Below are 8,064 nucleotides of genomic sequence, written 5' to 3'. Positions count from 1 at the left end.
TTTTAAGTTTTGGTATGGCCGGTAATAATGTTATGATTCCAGCACTCTGGTCAGAGAAGATCTTATGGCAAAGACTGGAGCACTGGAACGGAATGCTGGGGAAGGGAGCAGGACAGGAAAATAGCCCCTGGCGCCCTAACTCTGTTGTCTCACCCGTGTTGTCAGAAATCCCCTGCGAGACTATGGTTTCTTGAGCCCTTGGCAGCCGCGTTTGAAGGGCGGATTATGTCTGCCCAACTTCGATGCCCCCCGGTCTTAATGAGAGACAAAGGGAAACCTGAGACAGGGTGATAACAAGAGGCCCTCTAACTAAACAACCAGGCCAGGGGCTAAGCAAACTCAAAACTATAATATGTGCGGAGAAACCGCCAGGAAAAAGGACAACCAAAATATCCACTTGTCCAATTCTCCTACCCGTCACCGCCAAGTACCAGAGAGGACTTGTGGAAGCGGAACCCTCCGCAAGTGCTCCAAACACAAAATATAAAAGGTAAAGCGGCTGAGCCGCAACACACGGCAGAGCCGCAACTCACGAACACCACTGGATATAAAACGGTGATCAGTCAGGACTCCAGGGAACCAAACGACCTCTTGGGATGAGATGATAACTCCCGAATACCGGACTTCTGCGGACTGGAATGACCGGATACAGCAGGACTGGAAACAGACTCTCAGCAAACAAAGGCAGCATGCAGGAAGCTATTACCGGCGTCTGTGAGAAGCCCTGGGAGTGTATTTAACAAGGAGTCCTCCAATCAGCTGCTAAAGGCTGATTAGAATAAATGCCGTGCAGCTGCCTTGCTGCACGGCCAGAGAGCAGGTGAATATCTTAATTTCCTAAAGCCTAGCAATGGGGAACGCGGTCCGCCAGTGGCGTCCCCGTTGCTAGGGTCCGTGCGGCTCAGCGCGCCCGGCGTCTAGCGTTGCTAGGGAGCCGGCGGCTGTACGTGCACGGCGTCTCTAGTTGCTAGGCGCCGGGCCGCGCAGACCATCAAGCGGACCCCGGCGCCTAACAGTATGACTCCCAAAAACAACAACCGCGTCATTGGGACCAACTGCGATTTTGGCAAGTTTAGGAGCCAACCATGTTGTTGAAGAACTGTCAGGGAGAGTGCAATGTTTTGCACCAACTGGTCCCTGGATCTCGCCTTTATCAGGAGATCATCCAAGTACGGGATAATTGTGACTTCTTGCTTGCGAAGGAGAACCATAATTTCCGCCATCACCCTGGTGAAAATCCTCGGAGCCGTGGACAGACCAAACGGCAATGTCTGAAATTGGTAATGACAATCCTGAATTGCAAACCTTAGGTAGCTTGAGGCAGTGGCTAAATGGGAACATGTAAGTAGGCATCCTTTATGTCTACCAAAACCATGAAATCTCCATCCTCCGGACTGGAGATCACTGCCCTGAGAAATTCCATCTTGAAATTGAATTTCTTTAGGAAGAAATTGAGGGATTTCAGATTTAAGATTGGTCTGACTGAGCCGTCCGGCTTCGGGACCACGAAGAGGCTTGAATAAAAACCTTCTCCCTGCTGACTAAGGCCAATTTGAACAATCGGTGAGGGGGAACGTCTTGAAACCCCAGTTTGTACCCTTGGGACACTATTTGTAAAACCCACGAGTCCAGGTCCGAATGAATCCAGAACTGACTGAAGAGTTTTAGACGTGCCCCCACTGGTGTGGGCTCCTGCAAGAAAGCCCCAGTGTCATGCAGTGGATTTGGCAGAAGCAGAGGACAATCTCTGGTCCTGCGATCTTGAAGAGGCTACAGACCTCTTCCTTTTCCTTCCTTTACCTGCAAAGAAAGGGGAATCTAAACTTCTTGCATATCTATTGGGCCAAAATGACTGCGGTAGATAATGATGCGTCTTCATCCGTTGACAGGGAACATAGGGCAAGAAGGTTGACTTACCATTGAAATGAGGATGCATCTTGCTGCCTTTCCAATGAAGCAAGTTTAATTTAGTAATAGGTGAAAAACCATCCTTACAAAGGTGTTAATCAGAGACTTGGCTTTGTGGACACTTTTCAGAGAACAAATTTGTTAGCATAAAAATAAAGCCAGAAAATGAAGAGCTGTTTAATCACTCAATTGGATTTTTCTGCCAGCATATTTTTTTTCTCTGCAACCCACTGCTAAATTGTGCTTTCTAGCTGTTTTTATAAAATCACTGAATCAAATCTAACTCTGATTACATCAGAGAAGGCCAGGTACCCTACACCATAACAGGGGGTTTGAAATTTTGACTTGTCTACTTAAAGATCACCAAAATCTGATAACAAGGTCAATTAGGTCCCTGGGTGGGATTGAACCACCAACCTTATGGTTAATAGCCGTACATACTAACTGATTGCGCCACAGAGACACTTTGCAAAAGTCCATACTGACAAAGGCTAATAAGCATTCATCTAAAACGTTTCCTAGAAAAACTTTAAAAAGTCAATAATCTGGAGAGTTTTTGTAAGATGTTTCTTCCATCAACCAACGAAGAAACACATTGGTACTTTCCCATGATGAGTGAGTGCTTCAGGATCTCTTGCACTTACATGTGCAGCAGAGTACTGCAATGGAAGCATGCTGGGCCCATAACCCAGAGGTAGGCAGATTGAAACTATCCTCTGCTATATGCATTTTTTTTTGTTAATTAAAGTAATCCAAAACTGGGATTGATATTTTGTCTCTTTTATTTTTACTTAAAGTACAATAACTTTTACCATTTTAATTTGTTTTAATAGTATATTGACAGTATTGTTTTCTTTCAAAAATCCACTTCATTTTCTTTACCCTATTATTAAAATGGTAATTGACAAAAACAAACTACATTGTCACCAGAAGAGCAATACAAAATGTACAAGTGATATATTAAAATCATCTTTCCAGCTTGAATTTCAATGATGCATTGGGTCAACAATTTTGTGAGAAACATCTTCACCCTTAAATAAAGATTTTCTTAATTCCTTACCTGTGTGCTAATTAGATATCACCTTGTTTTAACATTAAACAGACTTCCACATGAGAAAGCAGCAAGGATGCAGTGGCGTTAATGTTTCCTGGTGTCAACCTGTATTATTTCAGTAGACATTGAAATGAGGATACATCTTGCTGCCTTTCCAATGAAGCAAGTTTAATTTAGTAATAGGTGAAAAACCATCCCTACAAAGGTGTTAATCAGAGACTTGGCTTTGTGGACACTTTTCAGAGAACAAATTTGTTAGCATAAAAATAAAGCCAGAAAATGAAGAGCTGTTTAATCACGCAATTTGATTTTTTTGCCAGCATATTTCTTTTTCTCTGCAACCCACTGCTAAATTGTGCTTCCTAGATGTTTTTATAAAATCACTGAATCAAATCTAACTCTGATTACATCAGAGAAGGCCAGGTACCCTACACCATAACAGGGGGTTTGAAATTTTGACTTGTCTACTTAAAGATCACCAAAATCTGATAACAAGGTCAATTAGGTCCCTGGGTGGGATTGAACCACCAACCTTTTGGTTAATAGCCGTACATACTAACTGATTGCGCCACAGAGACACTTTGCAAAAGTACATACTGACAAAGGCTAATAAGCATTCATCTAAAACGTTTCCTAGAAAAACTTTAAAAAGTCAATAATCTGGAGAGTTTTTGTAAGATGTTTCTTCCATCAACCAACGAAGAAACACATTGGTACTTTCCCATGATGAGTGAGTGCTTCAGGATCTCTTGCACTTACATGTGCAGCAGAGTACAGCAATGGAAGCATGCTGGGCCCATAACCCAGAGGTAGGCAGATTGAAACTATCTTCTGCTATATGCATTTTTTTTTGTTAATTAAAGTAATCCAAAACTGGGATTGATATTTTGGCTCTTTTATTTTTACTTAAAGTACAACAACTTTTACCATTTTAATTTGTTTTAATAGTATATTGACAGTATTGTTTTCTTTCAAAAATCCACTTCATTTTCTTTACCCTATTATTAAAATGGTAATTGACAAAAACAAACTACATTGTCACCAGAAGAGCAATACAAAATGTACAAGTGATATATTAAAATCATATTTCCAGCTTGAATTTCAATGATGCATTGGGGCAACGATTTTGTGAGAAACATCTTCACCCTTAAATAAAGATTTTCTTAATTCCTTACCTGTGTGCTAATTAGATATCACCTTGTTTTCATATTAAACAGACTTCCACATGAGAAAGCAGCAAGGATGCAGTGGCGTTAATGTTTCCTGGTGTCAACTTGTATTATTTCAGTAGACATTGAAATGAGGATGCATCTTGCTGCCTTTCCAATGAAGCAAGTTTAATTTAGTAATAGGTGAAAAACCATCCTTACAAAGGTGTTAATCAGAGACTTGGCTTTGTGGACACTTTTCAGAGAACAAATTTGTTAGCATAAAAATAAAGCCAGAAAATGAAGAGCTGTTTAATCACTCAATTGGATTTTACTGCCAGCATATTTTTTTTTCTCTGCAACCCACTGCTAAATTGTGCTTCCTAGCTGTTTTTATAAAATCACTGAATCAAATCTAACTCTGATTACATCAGAGAAGGCCAGGTACCCTACACCGTAACAGGGGGTTTGAAATTTTGACTTGTCTACTTAAAGATCACCAAAATCTGATAACAAGGTCAATTAGGTCCCTGGGTGGGATTGAACCACCAACCTTATGGTTAATAGCCGTACATACTAACTGATTGCGCCACAGAGACACTTTGCAAAAGTCCATACTGACAAAGGCTAATAAGCATTCATCTAAAACGTTTCCTAGAAAAACTTAAAAAAGTCAATAATCTGGAGCGTTTTTGTAAGATGTTTCTTCTATCAACCAACGAAGAAACACATTGGTACTTTCCCATGATGAGTGAGTGCTTCAGGATCTCTTGCACTTACATGTGCAGCAGAGTACAGCAATGGAAGCATGCTGGGCCCATAACCCAGAGGTAGGCAGATTGAAACTATCCTCTGCTATATGCATTTTTTTTTGTTAATTAAAGTAATCCAAAACTGGGATTGATATTTTGGCTCTTTTATTTTTACTTAAAGTACAATAACTTTTACCATTTTAATTTGTTTTAATAGTATATTGACAGTATTGTTTTCTTTCAAAAATCCACTTCATTTTCTTTACCCTATTATTAAAATGGTAATTGACAAAAACAAACTACATTGTCATCAGAAGAGCAATATAAAATGTACAAGTGATATATTAAAATCATCTTTCCAGCTTGAATTTCAATGATGCATTGGGTCAACAAATTTGTGAGAAACATCTTCACCCTTAAATAAAGATTTTCTTAATTCCTTACCTGTGTGCTAATTAGATATCACCTTGTTTTCACATTAAACAGACTTCCACATGAGAAAGCAGCAAGGAAGCAGTGGCGTTAATGTTTCCTGGTGTCAACTTGTATTATTTCAGTAGACATTGAAATGAGGATGCATCTTGCTGCCTTTCCAATGAAGCAAGTTTAATTTAGTAATAGGTGAAAAACCATCCTTACAAAGGTGTTAATCAGAGACTTGGCTTTGTGGACACTTTTCAGAGAACAAATTTGTTAGCATAAAAATAAAGCCAGAAAATGAAGAGCTGTTTAATCACTCGATTGGATTTTTCTGCCAGCATATTTTTTTTTCTCTGCAACCCACTGCTAAATTGTGCTTCCTAGCTGTTTTTTTATAAAATAACTGAATCAAATCTAACTCTGATTACATCAGAGAAGGCCATGTACCCTACACCATAAGAGGGGGTTTGAAATTTTGACTTGTCTACTTAAATATCACCAAAATCTGATCACAAGTTTAATTACATCCCTGGGTGGGATTGAACCACCAACCTTTCGGTTAATAGCCGAACACACTAACCGATTGCGCCACAGAGACACTTTGCAAAAAGTGCATACTGACAAAGGCTAATAAGCATAAATCTAGAACGTTTCCTAGAAAAACATTAAAAAATCAATAATCTGGAGAGTTTTTGTAAGATGTTTCTTCCATCAACCAACGAATAAACACATTGGTACTTTCCCATGATGAGTGAGTGCTTCAGGATCTCTTGCACTTACATGTGCAGCAGAGTACTGCAATGGAAGCATGCTGGACCCATAACCCAGAGGTAGGCAGATTGAAACTATCCTTTGCTATATGCATTTTTTTTGTTAATTTAAGTAATCAAAACTGGGATTGATATTTTTGCTCTTTTATTTTTACTTAAAGTACAATAACTTTTACCATTTTAATTTGTTTTAATAGTATATTGACAGTATAGTTTTCTTTCAAAAATCCACTTAATTTTCTTTACCCTGTTATTAAAATGGTAATTGAAAAAAAAACTACATTGTCACCAGAAGAGCAATACAAAATGTACAAGTGATATATTAAAATCATCTTTCCAGCTTGAATTTCAATGATGCATTGGGGCAACAATTTTGTGAGAAACATCTTCACCCTTAAATAAAGATTTTCGGAATTCCTTACCTGTGTGCTAATTAGATATCACCTTGTTTTCACATTAAACAGACTTCCACATGAGAAAGCAGCAAGGATGCAGTGGCGTTAATGTTTCCTGGTGTCAACCTGTATTATTTCAGTAGACATTGAAATGAGGATGCATCTTGCTGCCTTTCCAATGAAGCAAGTATAATTTAGTAATAGGTGAAAAACCATCCTTACAAAGGTGTTAATCAGAGACTTGGCTTTGTGGACACTTTTCAGAGAACAAATTTGTTAGCATAAAAATAAAGCCAGAAAATGAAGAGCTGTTTAATCACTCAATTGGATTTTTCTGCCAGCATATTTTTTTTCTCTGCAAACCACTGCTAAATTGTGCTTCCTAGCTGTTTTTATAAAATCAATGAATCAAATCTAACTCTGATTACATCAGAGAAGGCCAGGTACCCTACACCATAAGAGGCGGTTTGAAATTTTGACTTGTCTACTTAAAGATCACCAAAATCTGATAACAAGATCAATTACATCCCTGGGTGGGATTGAACCACCAACCTTTTAGTTAACAGCCGTACACACTAACTGATTGCGCCACAGAGACACTTTGCGAAAGTGCATACTGACAAAGGCTAATAAGCATTCATCTAAAACGTTTCCTAGAAAAACTTTAAAAAGTCAATAATCTGGAGAGTTTTATAAGATGTGTTGAATACTGTGACAGAGGCAACCTGCTGAAGGCCTAACAGTTATGTGTGTGCACTACGGGATAGTACGTATATTATGTATACATCCAATAAGCAAAGGGTTCTCATATTCACTAGTATAATATGAAAGCATAACAGAATCCATTTTGATTCTAGCTAGATGATATAGCAAATTCATCTTGAACTTTTTACACACCCTGAGAGAAAAACAACTTTGTTGGCTAAGTATTGTTTCCACATACGCACTTTCTAAAAGCTCATAGAGACCAGATGTAATTCCTAATATGGACACAGTTGAAGCTCACGAGTATCTTTTTAGTATTCTTGACAATTGTCCCAATATTGCATAACTCTATTGCCTAACATTGTATTCCTGGGGTATGAAATCATATGGGAGGAATATACAAAAGGGGTGTAACTGTGTATTATATAAAACTCATTGTTGATACGTGTATGTTGTTGTTAAATGATTTGACACAGGACGAGAGAATGCTACTTCTCCCCTGTATACGGGCGTGGCCCTTTGAATAAATAATAATTGATTTTTATAAATCCATTTTCAATTCATTCTTTTACCTAACAACCCAAACAGCAACAAGATGGTTAATTTAGTTAATCCAAGAGAATTCAACAGATGGGGGCTATGTCCTTGGAACTATAGATCTCGATCTCTTCATCAAATTCTCAAAGGGGTGTGCCAGCCAGCCAGCAGCTGATGATGGAAGGAACATCCCAAGTCATAACAGCACTGGTAAGTATAGAATACCATGGTATGTGCTGTATTCCAGTACATGCTGTTTCTATACCTGCCAGCTGTCTGTGTGATTGTATTTTTTATAATATGAGAATGAGAAGTGGAGAGATTGAAAAAAAACTAGTAAAATAACTCAGGGACCTGTTTGTTGTTGCTTGTTTG

The 8,064-nt window shown here is 38.7% G+C and overlaps 1 non-coding gene across 1 annotated transcript; it reads right to left on the bottom strand.

Annotated features, from left to right (window-relative positions):
• Positions 1-5,806: 5,806 nt before the first annotated feature.
• On the bottom strand, positions 5,807-5,880 carry TRNAN-AUU (transfer RNA asparagine (anticodon AUU)). The gene has a single exon. It is a non-coding gene; the product is annotated as a tRNA-Asn (tRNA).
• Positions 5,881-8,064: the final 2,184 nt, after the last annotated feature.

This window comes from Pseudophryne corroboree, unplaced genomic scaffold, assembly GCF_028390025.1.
Source record: "Pseudophryne corroboree isolate aPseCor3 unplaced genomic scaffold, aPseCor3.hap2 scaffold_1528, whole genome shotgun sequence".
NCBI classification, from domain to species: domain Eukaryota; kingdom Metazoa; phylum Chordata; class Amphibia; order Anura; family Myobatrachidae; genus Pseudophryne; species Pseudophryne corroboree.
Note: the sequence above shows the minus strand (reverse complement) of the source record. Positions and strands in the feature narration are given on the sequence as shown.